Genomic DNA, 16,933 nt, shown 5'->3' with positions numbered 1-16,933 from the left:
CTTCAACTATATGGGACCCCATGAGCATTGTCTTCTTGCTTATAGCAAACACTAACAAGACCCGTGTTGAGCAGGCTGTCAGCACTGACAGCCTCAAATGTTACACTTCACTGAAAATGACAGTTCTCTACCAACATATTTTGCAGAAAAATCCTTCGGAGCAAGGACACTGGCTTTCCCAGTATGTTTTAATTCCTAGAATTCCCCCTATCCCCACCCATGTGCTGGAAGATTCATCTATCTTGATTTTGCTTTGGAAGCACCCACAAAGATTGATAATCAGTGATTCAGAGTTCAAAACCTCAGCACATCCCTTATCAATCCTCCAGATACCTCTGAATGAAGACTCTCAGAAGTGTGCCAAGCTGAGTGACTTTGTCATTGAGGTCATCCTCAGTGGGGATAAGTTTGGAAATTCTAACTTTGGGTAATCCAAGTAAACTGTATTTCAATATGGAGTGTTATCTAGAAACCAAAATTTATTAATTTCCTGAGTTTTTTACATTTTTGGGCCCTTGGAGTTTTATCAAATTTGATTTTTTCCTCACATTCTTCCTCAAGTTTTAAAAATGAGTGGCAGGAAAAGTCTATATTTTACTTATGGAGATAAAAAACTAAATTTCCAGCATTAGGTCTTCGGTTAATTTTTCTTTAACAGAGCCTTTTGTTAAATCCTCAAAGTATCTCTAAGGTATAAAAGAGAAGAGAGTAGCTCTGATTAGGGAAAGAGGCCCAGAGCGCCCCCTCTTGGTTACATGCTTTTCTGCCTCTCCACCCTCACCTGCACGGTGGTGGTTTAGTCTCTCAAGTCTTGTCCGACTCTTGCGACCCCATGGACTGTGGCCCACCAGGTTCCTCTGTCCATGGGATTCTCCAGGCAAGAATACTGAAGTGGGTTGCCGTTTCATTCTCCAGGAGGCATGGCAGGCACCATTCGTGAACTCCACTGAACACAGTTTTATAAGCACTGTATCAAAGTGATCCCTAAGAATATTTAGCTGGACTGCTGTAAGAACAGTCATTAATCAAGAGCCCCTCTGTATTATAGTCGCCGTGATTTACCCATATTCCCTGATGAATTATGCCACCAAGTGTTCTTATTCTTCTGGAAAGCTCTTCCTCACTCGTGCTTATTCGCTCAGTCAAATCAAGCTCTTTGTGACCCTTTGGATTGTAACCTGTCAGGCTCCTCTGTCCATGGGATTTTTCAGGCATGTGCTGGGAATTTAAGCTGGTAAAGTACAGCCTGCATTATGTTCTAACTAAACACAGAGCACTGTTACAACAGTATAAATGATTATTATGAGAAAATAAACTTGCAAAATTCTTTTAGATTTTGCATGAACTCTCCACATTTCAGTCACTTAGTAAAATTTCAGTCAGTCCACAAAATAGATGGTGGATCTGAGTTGTGAAATATTAACATGGCATTTTGGTGGTCACTGGGTGCTCGATGATATATAACTTTTCATTAACATTCAGAAGCCCTGTTCATTAGCGATGCTACGCCCACTCCTGCGCAGATGGAACAGTGTAACTATGCAGGCTGCCATGAGGGGGCAGGTCACATCCCAGGCATGGGATAGGCTTGGAGTCGGGCTTGGCTCTTACCCTTTGATCCTCTCTAAGAGTTGGGCTCCTTTCGTGTCACCTACAATTGAAAAGTAGCCAGTGTTGCCTGAGGTTAATTATATTTGGAATAATAAACCCACTTGTAAAAATACTAGTGCAAAGTACTCATAAGAATTTACCAAGACAGTGTAAAATTAATGAAATTTGCCAAAGGGCAGCCTCAGTCAGAGGCTGTGCATAAGTTGCAGGGGAGGAAAAGAAAACACATTGAATGTGAGAAGAAAATATTAGAAAATATTTAAATTTTATATCATTTTACCATTTTCCTACTTTTATATTTTTTATAATGCACACACCTTATAAAAATGTGTACATTATATGACTCCACAAGTACATAATTTATGAATCTATACATGTTTAGGTATTGAAGTGTGTTCTGGAAAGACTTTGCTGATAGGATGTGAGAACTACTTCCTATGTTTTTTACAGCAAAAAAGTTAGTTCATCATTTTATTTTTTCAATAGTTCAAATGAATACAGATCCAAAGAGAGGGATATAGGAGACAGAATGAAGATTTTGCTACCAAGAGGTCCTAAGTTCAAATCTTAACTGATCACTTACTGCCGTGGTCATCTAGGACAAGATTACATCTCTGAACATCAATTTCCGCATCTGTAAAAAACGGATAATAGCTCCCATTATTTTAAATGAGGTAATTTGTTTAAAGTGCATAGTAGATTGCTTGGCACCATAGATAGTACCTATTATCGCTTGTAAAATCCTTTATTCAAGTTGTCATCCTATTTGTCACATTTTTACATGTGTTAATGGAACATGGTTACATTAAAAACATAAATAATGTTTAGTCCCTTGGGCTAGAGAGAAATGAAGGTTTTCTTGTCCTTTTCAACTCAAACCATAAAGTGTACACACTGCACTTATTAATTTATGCAAGAGCCCTTGATTCTCATCTTCATGGGCTCAGCTCTACTCAGCCATAACTGGATTAATGCATGTCCACGTCCACATTACAAGATTCATTAAGAAAAGAAAAGTCAGCTCACACTATGTGGTTAAGGATAATGGAAATTTGCTTATTAGAAGTCTTCCAGAGAGAAAATTTCTTAATTACTTGCTTTCGCTTAAAATGGAGGTAAACAGAAGCAATTCTGAAGTTAACCTTGTGATCATGTTTTCCTGAACATAGTGTGGAAGTCTGACAATTAGGAAGCAATTTCCTGAAGTTCTGTTACATTTGTCTGAGTCTCAGACAGTTTGCAATCAAACAAATAAACAGGAGAGTCACCTCACATACTTTTTGGAAGAGGGTGATATGAAAGTAAGGAGTTTACCAAGAAAAAATTTGCATCAGATCAGCCTAATTCTTTTAAAGGAGAAACTAGACCAGCTTACTCCTTGGAAGAAAAGTTATGACCAACCTAGGTAGTATATTCAAAAGCAGAGACATTACTTTGCTGACTAAGGTCCGTCTACTCAAGGCTATGGTTTTTCCTGTGGTCATATATGGATGTGAGAGTTGGACTGTGAAGAAGGCTGAGCACTCAAGAATTGATGCTTTTGAACTGTGGTGTTGGAGAAGACTTTTGAGAGTCTCTTGGACTGCAAGGAGATCCAACCAATCCATTCTGAAGATCAGCCCTGGGATTTCTTTGGAAGGAATGATGCTAAAGCTGAAACTCCAGTACTTTGGCTACCTCATGCAAAGAGTTAACTCATTGGAAAAGACTCTGATGCTGGGAGGGATTGGGGGCAGGAGGAGAAGGGGACGACAGAGGATGAGATGGCTGGATGACATCACTGACTCGATGGACGTGAGTCTGAGTGAACTCTGGGAGATGGTGATGGACAGGGAGGCCTGGAGTGCTGCGATTCATGGGGTCGCAGAGAGTCGGACACGACTGAGTGACTGAACTGAGACCAGTTAGTCAAGGGACTGCCTTAGACACAATGTGTCTGATTTCCAAAAAGCATTTGCAGGCTATATTGTGACAACTTAGTAGCCAACATGGGATGTATGGTCCTGACCACATGGTGGTTAGGTATGTAGGATTGTAACCCAGTGTATACAGGACAGGGAGTGATTAGGCAGTAATGCCTTGAGTGATTGTTCAGAGGGAGATGGTTAATGATGTAACATTTTTGGACAATAAGATAATTCATTTTCAGTTTGGACTATAAGAAGAGATTCTTCTGATATTAATATTTAAAATGCTCCTCAAATTACAACAGGTTTCAGAAAACCCTGGTTGTTTCAGAAACAATGCACACATACCGTGTAGACAAAAAGATTTCCAGGGCTATGTCGTCATACAACCATTTCCAGAGAAAGCAGAGGATCAGATTCTCTCATGGGAATCAATTGCTAAAAAACATAATTACCATGGTCAAGGGTGTGAGCAGACTATTAATGTTTTTCTAATTAGCGAGGATGATCTTTAAGAGTGGTGTGCTGGTGAGTGTTTAACAATGTATGCATTATAGATACCACAGAAGTAAATAACCACAAGGTTGCTGTTGTGGTCACTAATAAATAATCACTTTTATAGTTAATAGTAAAATGTGGTAAAACTGGGAAGTGACATTTTAAGCATTTATTGCCTTTTCCAAAAACTATTTTTTGAAACTTTAAAAACTTTTCATTTTGAAATAATTTTAGATTGATAGAAGAGTTGTAAGATAGTATAGAAAGTCCCCTACATACCCTTCACTCATCTCCCAATGTTTTAACATGTTTTAGAACCATTGTACATTTATCAAAACTAAGAAATGAATGTTGATAAAACTCAGGCTTTATTTGGTTTTCACCAGTTTTCCCACTAATGTTCTTTTTCTGTCCAGGATCCCATTCAAGGTTCTGTGCTGCATTTATTTGTCATGTTTCCTTAGTTTCCCCTGGTCTATCACGGTTTCTTAGGCTTTCCTTGTTTTTTTCTATGACAATTTCAATATAATTTACTTGATTGTCAGTTAATTTTTGAGTCAGTTACTCATACGCTCGTAACTTATTGGCGCACAATACTAAAGAGTGTGGTTTAATGGATCAATCTCATGTGGACAGAGGTTTCTAGGGACATAACCACAAGGATTTGTCATTGGTCTTTGCTCTTCAACAGTCTTAATGATGCCTTGGAAACAACTGTTGCTGCCATGCAAGTAATGGCTTCCCTGGTCGCTCAATCACTAAAGAATCCACCATGCAAATCATATTGGCATGTGATACAGATGTGGGAATGCAACAAGTATGTTGGATTATAGTATAGAACCACAGAGATTACAACATAATAGACAAATTTAACAGCATAAAATTTTATAGAGATAAATGTATTTTATAACATAAATGTAACCAACATTTATGTACCAAAGCCACTTCCGTAAATGTGCTAGGGAGACATGATTTAACAGAAGTTCATGCTAAACACGTACCTAGGGCTTGGGCTTTGTGGACAGACTGGGAGCCCCAGGGCCCAGCAGGAAGGGAGGCTTGGCTTCATTTCAGGGGCAGGATCTCTCCTGAATGTGAGGAAAATGTGAATATTTTCAGGGACATGTCCATCCAAAAATCACATAATTTATCTCAAATGTATCGTGATAAGTGTGATGTAATTTTCAAGGGAGAGTGTCCAGAATCACAAAGAGCCTCTGCCCAGTGAAGGCAGTGTGAAAAGGGACCTGGAAAGGTGAGGTCTAACAGAACTGCCTCAGCTCATGATCATGTAGCCAAAGAGGCCTTGCATAAGGTTCCCATGGCCAAGGGCGAGGGTGTGCCCTCAGGCTTAAAATGTAGTCTCTCGGTAAGAGCATGAGTGAATGCAAGTGGTGAGCCAGTGCTGTCATTGGATTGCCAGAGCTTATTCTCTTGCTCTGCGTCTATAGAACTATAGTGACTAGCTCAAATGAGCTAATAGACTCACTCATGTTTACATTGTTCAGTCAAATCAGGAGTATTATGGTCAGTTCTGGACATCAGAACTCTGAGTATTTTAAAGGAAGGTAGCCTGAGTGGTCACAGAATTCTAACCAATGCCATAGAAGGAACATGAGAAAAACTGGGGGATGCTTAGCCTGCTGAAGAGAAGATGTAGGAGAGTGAAGATTATAGTTTCCCAATATTTGAAAAGCTCTCTCATGCAGAAGCACAATTAGACTTGGACAAATGGTTGCACACGAGAGAAGGACAAATTTTAGCTCAACAAACAGAGGAGCTTTTAATTATTCAGTTCAGTTCAGTCACTCAGTCATGTCCGACTCTTTGCGACCCCATGGACTGCAGCACGCCAGGCCTCTCTGTCCATCACCAACTCCTGGAGTTTACCCAAACTCATGTCCACCGAGTTGGTGATGCCATCCAGCCATCTCATCCTCTGTCGTCCCCTTCTCCTCCTGCCCCCAATCCCTCCCAGCATCAGAGTCTTTTCCAATAAGTCAACTCTTCGCATGAAGTGGTCAAAGTATTGGAGTTTCAGCTTCATCATCAGTCCTTCCAATGAACACCCAGGACTGATCTCCTTTAGAATGGACTGGTTGGATCTCCTTGCAGTCCAAGGGACTCTCAAGAGTCTTCAACACCACAGCTCAAAAGCATCAATTCTTCAGCACTCAGCTTTCTTCACAGTCCAACTCTCACATCCATATGTGACCACTGGAAAAACCACAGCCTTGACTAGACGGAATTTTGTTGGCAAAGTAATTTTGAATATGCCATCTAGGTTGGTCATAACTTTCCTTCCAAGGAGTAAGCGTCTTTTAATTTTATGGCTGCAATCACCATCTGCAGTGATTTTGGAGCCCCCCAAAATAAAGTCTGACACTGTTTCCACTGTTCCCCTATCTATTTCCCATGAAGTGATGGAGTGCTCTCTAAAAAGGGAGTAAGCTACCTCAGGCAGAAATATTTAAGTAGAAACAAAATAAACACTTGGTAGAAACGTTGTCTAGAAGACTGTCTATTTTGCTATGACAGTTGTGTTTCTAAGTGTGACTTAGTTCGTATTCTGTTGGCCACCAGCATAATGCTATCAGGATGAAGTGGGATGTTGTGTTGGATTGTTAATGGTTCTCATCAGCCCTTTGATGCTTTGCACCATTAAGCATTGGTGCCAAAGTGCCCTCCCACTGCTGACCATGGTGTTTCAGCCATGGCGGGGTGCAGTGCAGTGTCCAATGTGACCACACTCCACACTGTGTATTCCAGTTTAGGAGAACGTGTGTACTCTCCCCAGTCTTTGTGATTTTCTCCATCAAACATCATCTCTTTTAAGGTTAAGTATTGCTTACTCCTTGCAATAGGAGTAAGGAAAGTTATGACCAACCTAGACAGCATATTAAAAAGCAGAGATATTACTTTGCCAACAAAGGTCTGTCTAGTCAAGGCTGTGGTTTTTCCAGTGGTCATGTATGGATGTGAGAGTTGGACTGTGAAGAAAGCTGAGCGCAGAAGAATTGGTGCTTTTGAACTGTGGTGTTGGAGAAGACTCTTGAGAGTCCCTTGGACTGCAATGAGATCCAACCAGTCCATCCTAAAGGAGATCAGTCCTGGGTGTTCATTGGAAGGACTGATGATGAAGCTGAAACTCCAATACTTTGGCTACCTGATGTGAAAAGCTGACTCATTTGAAAAGACCCTGATGCTGGGAAAGATTGAGGGCAGGAGGAGAAGGGGACAACAAAGGATGAGATGGTTGGATGGCATCACCAACTCAATGGACATGGATTTGGGTGGACTCTGGGAGTTGGTGATGGACAAGGAGGCCTGGCATGCTGCGGTTCATGGGGTCGCAAAGAGTCGGACACGACTGAGCGACTAAACTGAACTGATTGTATACTACACATATCTTTTCTGAAGACAGCATTTTAAAAACCATGCTAGTGTTTTTCTGTTACTTTTCTGTTGTTACTACTTTTGTTAATACCCTGGTTATCAAGTTGCAGGTGTTTTCTGCAATCTGCCTCTGTATCTATTTTGCCCATAAGCTCTGGAATTTTTAGGGTGTTATTTGGAAGAATAAATGGCAATAGGACAGAATTGTTTCTGTTGAGTTTGGATTTACAGCAATTGTTCTCAATCCTGACTGTACATGTCAACTCGTGCTTGTGGTCAATTCCTCAGTCATGTCCGACTCTTTGCGACCCCATGGACTCCCCACCAGGCTCCTCTGTCCATGGAATTTCCTAGGCAAGAATACTGCAGTGGGTTGCCATGTCCTTCTCCAGGGTTCTTTGCTACCCAGGTATTGAACCCTTGTTTCCTGCATTGGCAGGCGGATTCTCTACTGCTGAGCCACTTGGAAAGTCTTCCTTCCTAATCAACTAGGGCCTACCTAAATTCATAGGGCCTACCTCAAGGTCTCCTAGGGGCAGAACTTGTAATATTGTGTTTTTAACAAGTTCATTGCAGTCAGCCTGGAACCAGATAAGAAGCTTTGGTTTGTAATCACTAGACGGATAACTCTTAGCTCTGTAATTCTGCCCTTACCCCCACCTTCCCTGCCATCTATTAAGATAAGACAAATGCTATCCTTGAAATAGTGAAGTAGCAAAATAAACATTTCAATGTGGACACGGACATCTGCCAGCATGGCAGTGAACTTCAGGTGTCCTGCAAAGTGTGTATGTTAGAACCATGGGAATTTTGCAAGATAAGCATCTCTGGTTGAAACAGCCTTCAAATCACAACATTTTTCATACCACTAAAGTTCAGCTCTCAAGAAGATTGTGTTTATTAGGTTATTTTGAAGGTGCTTTCAGCCAGGCAGTCAGGAGTTTGAACAGATTAGCGTCATTAGGAGATCAGAAAGCAAGCTGGGAATTGGACGTCAATTTATGACCATTGTCATCCCAGTGAATTCCCCATTGACTTGGGACATTTTGACGTAAATGAACATTTTCACTTGTGAGAGGTGTTATTAGAACAGGAAGGGTGGAGCAGGTAAGCATGTAGGTTTGTTAGCTGTGCAGCTGGTCATTCACTTGGGAGTTGCTCAAATCAATTTTATGGCCACTAATCTGAATATTGCAATTATAAAATTTACTTCAAAGGCCATATGTATGGCATCTGCTCCCCATTTCGAGATTGTCTCTCCCCCTCCATCAGTATAATTCCATGGTGACTGCTTAACAGTTTTAAACAGGCAAATCTTGAACTTTATATATCAAATAGGGATCTAACTTTCTAGAAAGTTATCTCATGGTAAGATGTTTTCTCAGTCTTGGATTAAGCATAAATAGGCAGCTGAGCTATGAGCCCTTTGCTGTCGAATCTTGATAAGAGAGATGCCAGGAGGCTTGAAGAAGAGGAATAAGAAAAACCTGATACAAAGCTGTGCTTCAGTACCCTAGCAAATTATGGGATATTTATAACCCATCTGAGTTGTCTGAAGTGCAAGCGGGCGTATTGTGGCAGTACAGAGACTGCACCCTCCGTTGCGTACGTCAGCTGTTTGGTAAAACAGATTTAAAGCAAGAACATTCACTCACAAATCAAAGGTGGAAAAGAATTCATTTAAAAAAAAAACACCTCGTTTTCTTGAAATGACTAAGCCCATTCAGCGACTGTGCTCCACAGCTATTGAAGTAGAATCATCTTAGAATGGCAAGGGACACATTTTGCAGTCAGGAACCTACACTTTGCAGCTGTGGGCCTCGGAGTCATCACTACTTGCCCTGGTTTCTTGCACTTGTCTTTACAACAGTCAAACCAGAACAGCCTTTCTTCAGTCTTGTTCTAGAGCAATATGTGTACAAAATCATACCCTACAGGTCAGAGGGCTAAAGATGTAGCCAGCTAATTCAAAATAATGGTAATAAGAAGAAAGGAGTGAAAACAAGACCCCAGTAGAAACCAGAATCCCTGCTACCCTCCACCCTAAGCAAGAACATGAAGTAAAAGCAAAATTTTTTACAGAGTCCCAGATTCTCTTAAATGAGCAAGACTGAATCAAAACTTTTAATAGTCTCCAGGTTACTTTAAAATTTTTTAAATATATTTTATAAGTTTTTATTTGGTTATTTATTTTTGGCTACACTGGGTCTTTGTTGCTGCACTCAGGCTTTCTCTAGCTGCAGTCCAGGGCTTCTCACTGTGTTCGCTTCTCTTGTTGCACAGCTTGGGCTCCAGGGTGCATGAGCTTCAGTAATTGTAGTGCATGGGCTTAGCTGCTCTGCAGCCTGTGTATCTTCTTGGACCAGGGACTGAACCTGTGTTGCCTGCATTGGCAGGTGAATTCTTAACCACTACACCACCACCAAGGAAGTCCTTATTTTATTTTTTTAATTGAAGTATAGTTAATTTACAATTTTGCCTTAGTTTCAAGTGTACAACAAAGTGATTCAATTACATATATATATAATTGAATATATATATATATATTCTTTTTCAGATTCTTTTCCATTATAAATTATTACAAGATATTGAGTATAGTTCCCTTTGTATACAGTAGGTCCTTGTTTACCTGTCTTGTATATAGTAGTGTGTACATGTTAATCCCAAACTCCTAATTTACCTCTCCACCTCTGCCCCTACTATTCCCTTGGTTAAGCATAAATGTGTTTTCTGTATGTGAGTCTGGTTGTTTTTTTAAATAAGTTCTTTTGTATCATTTATTTCTATTTTTAATTTTTAAAAATATTTAACTTTATTATTAAACAAAAATAATTTGAAAAATATAAGAGCATCTCATTTCAAAACTACAAATTGTGAGGAATAGATAGAAAAAATGAATTAATCAGAAAAATATAAAAGATTCTATAGACTCTTTTATGTATCATATTTTTAGATTTCATGAATAAGTTACATCATATGATATTTGTCTTTCTCTAACTTACTTCACTTTAATATGATAATCTCTAGGTCCAGCCTGTTGCTGCAAATTGCATTATCTCACTCTTTTTTATGGCTGAGTAATATTCCATTGGGTATATATACCACATCTTCTTTATCCATTCATCTGTTTATGGACATTTAGGTTGTCTAGGCTACTTCTTCGTTTCTCTGGCCATGATGAGGGTCTTGCAGGATCTTACTTCCCTGACCAGGGATTGAACTGGGGCCACTGTAGTGAAACTGGCAAGTCCTAACTATTGGACTACCAGGAAATTCCCTAGACTACTTGAAGGATAGACTCTAAAGAGGAGCAGTCAAAAGAATGACTTTACAAAAAGTAACTGAAAATATAAGCAAGAAATAAGAGAAGAGGAAGAATTGAGATGAGAAAAAAGGAGAAAGAGAGAAAGAGAATGGATAGAGAGGAGAGTATTTGATGTGCCGGGTATGGCAACATCTTAGAAACACCACTAGGAAATGACTGTTTCTTTTCCAGGAAGTTAAATCGAATATCAAAACATTTGGTTTTTCCATTTCTACTTTATTGTAAACTCCTCTATTGTGATTCATTTTCTTTCAGAGTATTATCACACACCTAGCACATAGTGGCTGCTCAATTAATTGTGAAAGGGGGAGGGGGTGGCAGGTAAATATTTACTTTTTTATTTTAAAACTTATTTTGTTCTATTTTTGAATAAATATTTTATTACAGACTGAATTGTATCCCCCACCTCCCGCCAAATCCATATTCAACATTCAATTATACCTTCAAATGTCACTATAGATAAGGCCTTTAAGGAAACAGTTAAGGTTATTAAGATGGGGCCCTAATCCATTAGGACTGATGTAAGAAGCAAAAGAGGTAGAGAAGTGCATTAAGACTGCATTAAGACTGAGAAAAGGCCACAGGACAACACAGCTAGAAGGCAGGAGAAGGGATATCACCAGAAACCAATCCTGCAAGCACTTTGATATTGGACCTCCACTGTCTAGAACTGTGAGGAAATAAATTTCTGTTGTTTAAGCCACCCAGTCTGTAGTATTCTGTATGGCAGCCCAAAGAGACTACCATAATATGGTTCAAAGATCAAAAGGTGAAATGAAAAGTCATCCTCCTACTCTTGCCTCTTCCCCAAATACCCTTCCCTGCCTTTAAAACAGTAGGAAGAATATTACTGAACAATTTCCTTACTGACTCATAACTAATGGGTCTATTAGTAATGCAATGGGCACTAATGGATTGTGGGTAGTGATGTTCTTATGACATCACAAGTTATACAGGGCTTTGAACACTTACTTTGAACACTTCTTTTATCCTCACCTTGTGGTAACTTTCAATATCTTTTTATTTTTTAAGAAAGATTGAGAAAAAATTTCATTGTTTACCAGCAGTGATTGGAACAGTTTATGTGCTCATCACTAGTATCTGCTCCACTGATGGCTGATTACCAGTTCTGTTAACATTGTTTATAAAACAGGAGTTAGTAAGAGCTAAACAAGAGCTGAGCCTTTTTGTATGAGGAAAGCACCCAGGCTTTGATCTTCCTTTTACCTTTTCAGAAGTGCTTTAAATTTGTTGTGTGGTTTCTGGCTATGTTCTGGTAGTTGGGGTTGCTAGAGAAGTAATTTCTAGTTAGCATTTTATATTCATAAATGATCATTTGCCTCTATGATTTCAGTCTAACATTAATGGCTTTGCCAGGAGCTAACATTGCTTTGCTTGAGAGCTTAGTTTTGGGCCTCCCAGTGCTTGCCTCTGAGAATTTCAAAAAGTCCACCTCTTCTCAACCTCTAAATTCCTTATTATTCCCAGGTGATGTAAGAGTTGTTACAGAAAACTAGTTAGAGCAGTATATTAAAAAATGAAACAAGGAGCCCTTTTACTTACGTAAAAGCTTTCCACTAGACATGCGTGTGATGTTCTCTGGAAAGGCTCACTATGGGTGGTGCTCAGGTTGATGGTTAGGCTTTGAGAGCTCTTCTGACCTGCTGCCCACCAAGCATCATCACTATCACAGATTAAAACAAGAAAAAGAAAAATTGCTCTTTAATACTCTCTCCTAGTATAGGAAGGGAGCAAATCTTTTTTGCTTCTTCTTGCTGCTGCTGCTGCTGCTAAGTCGCTTCAGTCGTGTCTGACTCTGTGCAACCCCATAGACGGCAGCCCACTAGGCTCCTCTGTCCCTGGGATTCTCCAGGCAAGAATACTGGAGTGGGTTGCCATTTCCTTCTCCAATGCATGAAAGTGAAGAGTGAAAGTGAAGTCGCTCAGTCGTACCTGACTCTTGATGACCCCACGGACTGCAGCCTACCAGGCTCCTCCATCCATGGGATTTTCCAGGCAAGAGTACTGGAGTGGGTTGCCATTGCCTTCTCCTTTCTTGCTTCTTAGGTTAGACTTAACTATACAGTAAAATATGACTAGTTCTTCATACTTAGTCCATTTAGGAGAAACAGCCAGGCCTGCATGTACCTTTAGTTCTTGAGACACATGAGTCTGGAGTCTGATGAACCTGAGTTCAAATCTTGATTACAGCACTCACTGGCCAAATGACAATATTCAAGTTTCTTCATGTCTCCAAGTCTCATTTTCCTTTAATGTAAAATAGAAATATTATTAATGGCTACCTTATAGGATTGATATGAGAGTTAAGTGAGATGGTGGATGGGCAGAGGTGTTTACTGGCCTTGTAGTATAGAAGCACTCAATAGTTGTGTTTCATCAACCCCTCAGTATGACCAACCCAGATAGCATATTAAAAAGCAGAGGCATTACTTTGCCAACAAAGGTTCGTCAAGTCAAAGCTATGGTTTTTCCAGTAGCCATGTATGGATGTGAGAGTGGGACCATAAAGAAAGCCAAACACCAAAGAACTGATGCTTTCGAACTGTGGTGTTTGGAGAAGACTCTTGAGAGTCCCTTGGACTGCAAGGAGATCCAACCAGTCCATCTTAAAGGAGATAAGTTCTGGGTGTTCACTGGATGGGCTGATGTGGACGCTGAAGCTCCAATACTTTGGCCACCTGATGTGAAGAACTGACTCATTTGAAAAGACCCTGATGCTGGGAAAGATTGAAGGCAGGAGGAGAACGGGACGACAGAGGATGAGATGGTTGGATGGCATCACCAACTCAATTGACATGAGTTTGAGCAAGCTCCAGAAGTTGGTGATGAAAAAGGATAGCTGGCATACTGCAGTCCAAGGGGTCACAAAGAGTTGGACATGACTGAGCAACTGAACTGAACCCCTCGGTGTCTGTGTCCAGCATGGGTTCACCAGAGGTGAGCGATCTTTTGGCGCACAGACCAATTTAGGGCATATTGAATATTTATGAGCCACTTTAAAAATGCAAACTTAAAATATATTTCAGTCCTCTGGAAAGAATATATATCCATACAAATTGAATTACCTACTTTGTTTAATAGAAGAGTGATGATTTAAAAAATGGCACTACTTATCCACAGAAATTCTGTTATCATGGTACCACTCTCTAATCTTTCATCCTCAAATTAGCTCATGAGCCAAAAGGGTCCCTTAGATCTTGGAACTTTGGAACAATGATAATAGCTGTCATATAATTTGACTAACTTGAATGACCCATTTTTTTGTCACCATCAATAAATCAATAAGTAGGACATGAAACCATACTGTACAAGTATGGTTTCAATATTGGTATGGTATTCAATATTGTTGTTTCAAGTCTCATCCTCTTCTCAAAACACAAAACATTTTATTTAACAAAATCTGTATCCTTTTTATTAAATGAGTCTACAAGAAATGTCTTTAAAATGGTGGTCTAAGACCAGAATCACACAAGGTTGTTAAAATGCAGAATTTTGAGGCAGGGCTGGTCCTGGGAATATGCAACATGAAGGTTCCAAATAATGCCAAAGTTAGAGAATTGTTGCCCTAAAACATACAGAGGTTGGCATTTCAAGCCTCCCTCTTGAATTTTCTTTCTTTCTTTTTTTTTTTTTTTTGGTAATCAGTACAGAGGAGTCTGGTGGGCTACAGTCCATAGAGTCACAAAGAGTTGGACATGACTGAAGTGACTTAGCATAGCACGCACAATGTTAAGCTAGAACAGTGAATTCAAACTCCAGGCCCCACCTGCTTCTGCTTTCAAAGTGGGATTGAATATATGGAATAAGGTTTAGATCATTCTGATGTTTCTCTAGGAACCACTGTTTTGGAAATTCTGATTGGATCAAAGTTTTTGTGATTGTTAACTAGTTCTTCTGACTATAAGGCAAATATCTTTCTTTGGTTAATTCCTTTTTTCAAAAATAGATTACAGTAAGTTTTATCCTACTGTGACCATAAGACACGTCTCAAGCTTTTATCTGATGGAGTACTTAGCACTGTGAACAATAATGAGACATTTGGAACTTTCAAGAACAATCTAGAAATTTCAGTTTTGCAAAAGTTTCTTAATACTCTAGGATCTGGATAAACATATCCTTTTCTCTAGGCTGAGTTAAACCAGATAACTCTCCTAATGCACTAATCCAGATAAGTAATTTATGACCTGTCTCATTTTCAAAACCAGAGCTTTGGAGAGGCATATTCTACTTTTCCTCAGTAAAGTCATCTTTTCCCACCTGATGGAGGAAGCCATCCTCTTTGGCTATCACCTCAATTGGTTCACTTATTTTTTAAGTTAAATGATTTGGCTTCTCTGTAACTGGAAGGGGTTCAATTATCTTAAAAACTTCACTGGCTTCTTATTGAGTATTTTCAGCAATGACTTACATTAGGACAAAGAATACTTCTCTGAAGGGCCTCAAGAAGGTAGATCTCTTTTTGAATCACCTAGAGCTCAAGACTCAACTTCTCAGTGAGGATAGGTGTCCTTCCTATAAGTGGAAATGTCAATATTCAGCAAATGTTCACTGAGTTAGAGTCCTAGGTCTCAGGGAAGAAGAAAGAATAAAGCCTAGGACTTTGCTTGAAGTCATGAGTGGGAGATAACTCTTGTTTTAGTGGCTGTAATATAACATAATAAGGGTCCTCCTAGTAGGTGTTGAACCAGGAGTCATGGGAGCCACTTGCAGGAAATGATTAGTCTGCCTGGGAGGTGAGAATGAGGTAGAGGCTCAGAGCAAATGTAATGTAGGAGATGACAGCTGCATTTGGTTACAGATGTGTTCCCATGATTGAGAGCATCTTTTTTGTTTCATATTGTGGGGTGAGGGGGAAGGTGTGATAGGAAGAGAGGTCTACCTGTTCATTTTCCCTCTTTGGTGGAGTATTTGACTTCTGGGAGTTAAAAGTTGGCATTTCTGAAGTGACATTTAAGATTAGTCATATGGTTTTCATTCGACAGTGATTTGAGACGTCAAATGATCTCTTTTACACTTTGGTTACATGATAATTCGATAGCTACAGTAAAATGGCTAAACCACTTGCCAAATTTTGAAAAGCAGGCCATCAATCCAAAGGGAGTGACGCTGAATTTATATACAACCAAGAATTGCAAATGCAATTTCAGCACCAGCTTCTTCATCTAAGCAATTTGCCAGACCCTTTGCATAAATCAATAGTTAAGATTATTCTTAAAGTTCCCCAGTGATTTAATGATGCCACTTTTCCTGTTATTGATTATACATAGACATTGGTAATCTACAGAGAGTCTAATTAATTTGTCCAGTTTATATGCTGAGACCCCTAGAGAAATCCAGAAAATTTCAGAGAAGGGTTATTTCTTTCACTTTCTTTCTCATGTCACCCAATAATTCCTTATGAACTCTAGAAGGAGGTAATCTATGTGCTTTATCAGGTCTTTTATCTAACAAAATAATTCTACTGGTTTTGCTCTGAATCATTTTCTGTGAGCTCGCTTAACACAGACATAATTCTTTCTCCCTCGGACTGAGAAATGCCCTAAAACTTTCTTAATCACTCCAGGCTGCTATTACTTTCAGGACAGCACCAGTGTATATGTAACCGTTGCCTTCATGAATTCTGGTTTATCGCAGTGGGTATGCAGCAATAACCACCTTTCATGGAGTGGCCTGCAATTACCGTGTTTAATGTATGCCATTTACTTTGATCTTGCTCTTCACGGATGGTATTGAAACCACAGTGCAAGGGCAGTAGCCCAAGGTTACTAACCAAGTGGGCAGGAAGATTGGGATTTTAACTAGCCTTTGGTTTCTGAAACCTATTTTGATAAAACTCATAAAATAGTTCTTTGGTTTCACTAAGTCCCTTACCTATTTATATTGACCACTTTAAATTAATTAAGTTTATTAGTTAAACTTTTGTGATGGCTGGTGATAAAAACCCAACTCAAACTAGTGTAGTCAAAAATGGGAACCTCTTGGGGTTCAGTTGCCTGTGAGAGGAAGTAGTGTCGCTTCTGAGCCCAGACATACTGGAGTCAGGGATTCCTGCTCTGCATTGCCTCTCTTTCTCTCCATCCCTTTTTTCCTGCACATGACATAAAAAAATGCTTGTAAGAATATGGAGAGAGCTTCCCTGATGGCTCGGCTGGCAAATAATCTGCTTGCAATGCAG

The sequence above is a fragment of the Oryx dammah genome, unplaced genomic scaffold, assembly GCF_014754425.2.
Source record: "Oryx dammah isolate SB20612 unplaced genomic scaffold, SCBI_Odam_1.1 HiC_scaffold_11227, whole genome shotgun sequence".
NCBI classification, from domain to species: Eukaryota; Metazoa; Chordata; class Mammalia; order Artiodactyla; family Bovidae; genus Oryx; species Oryx dammah.
This window is presented reverse-complemented; position numbering follows the sequence as displayed.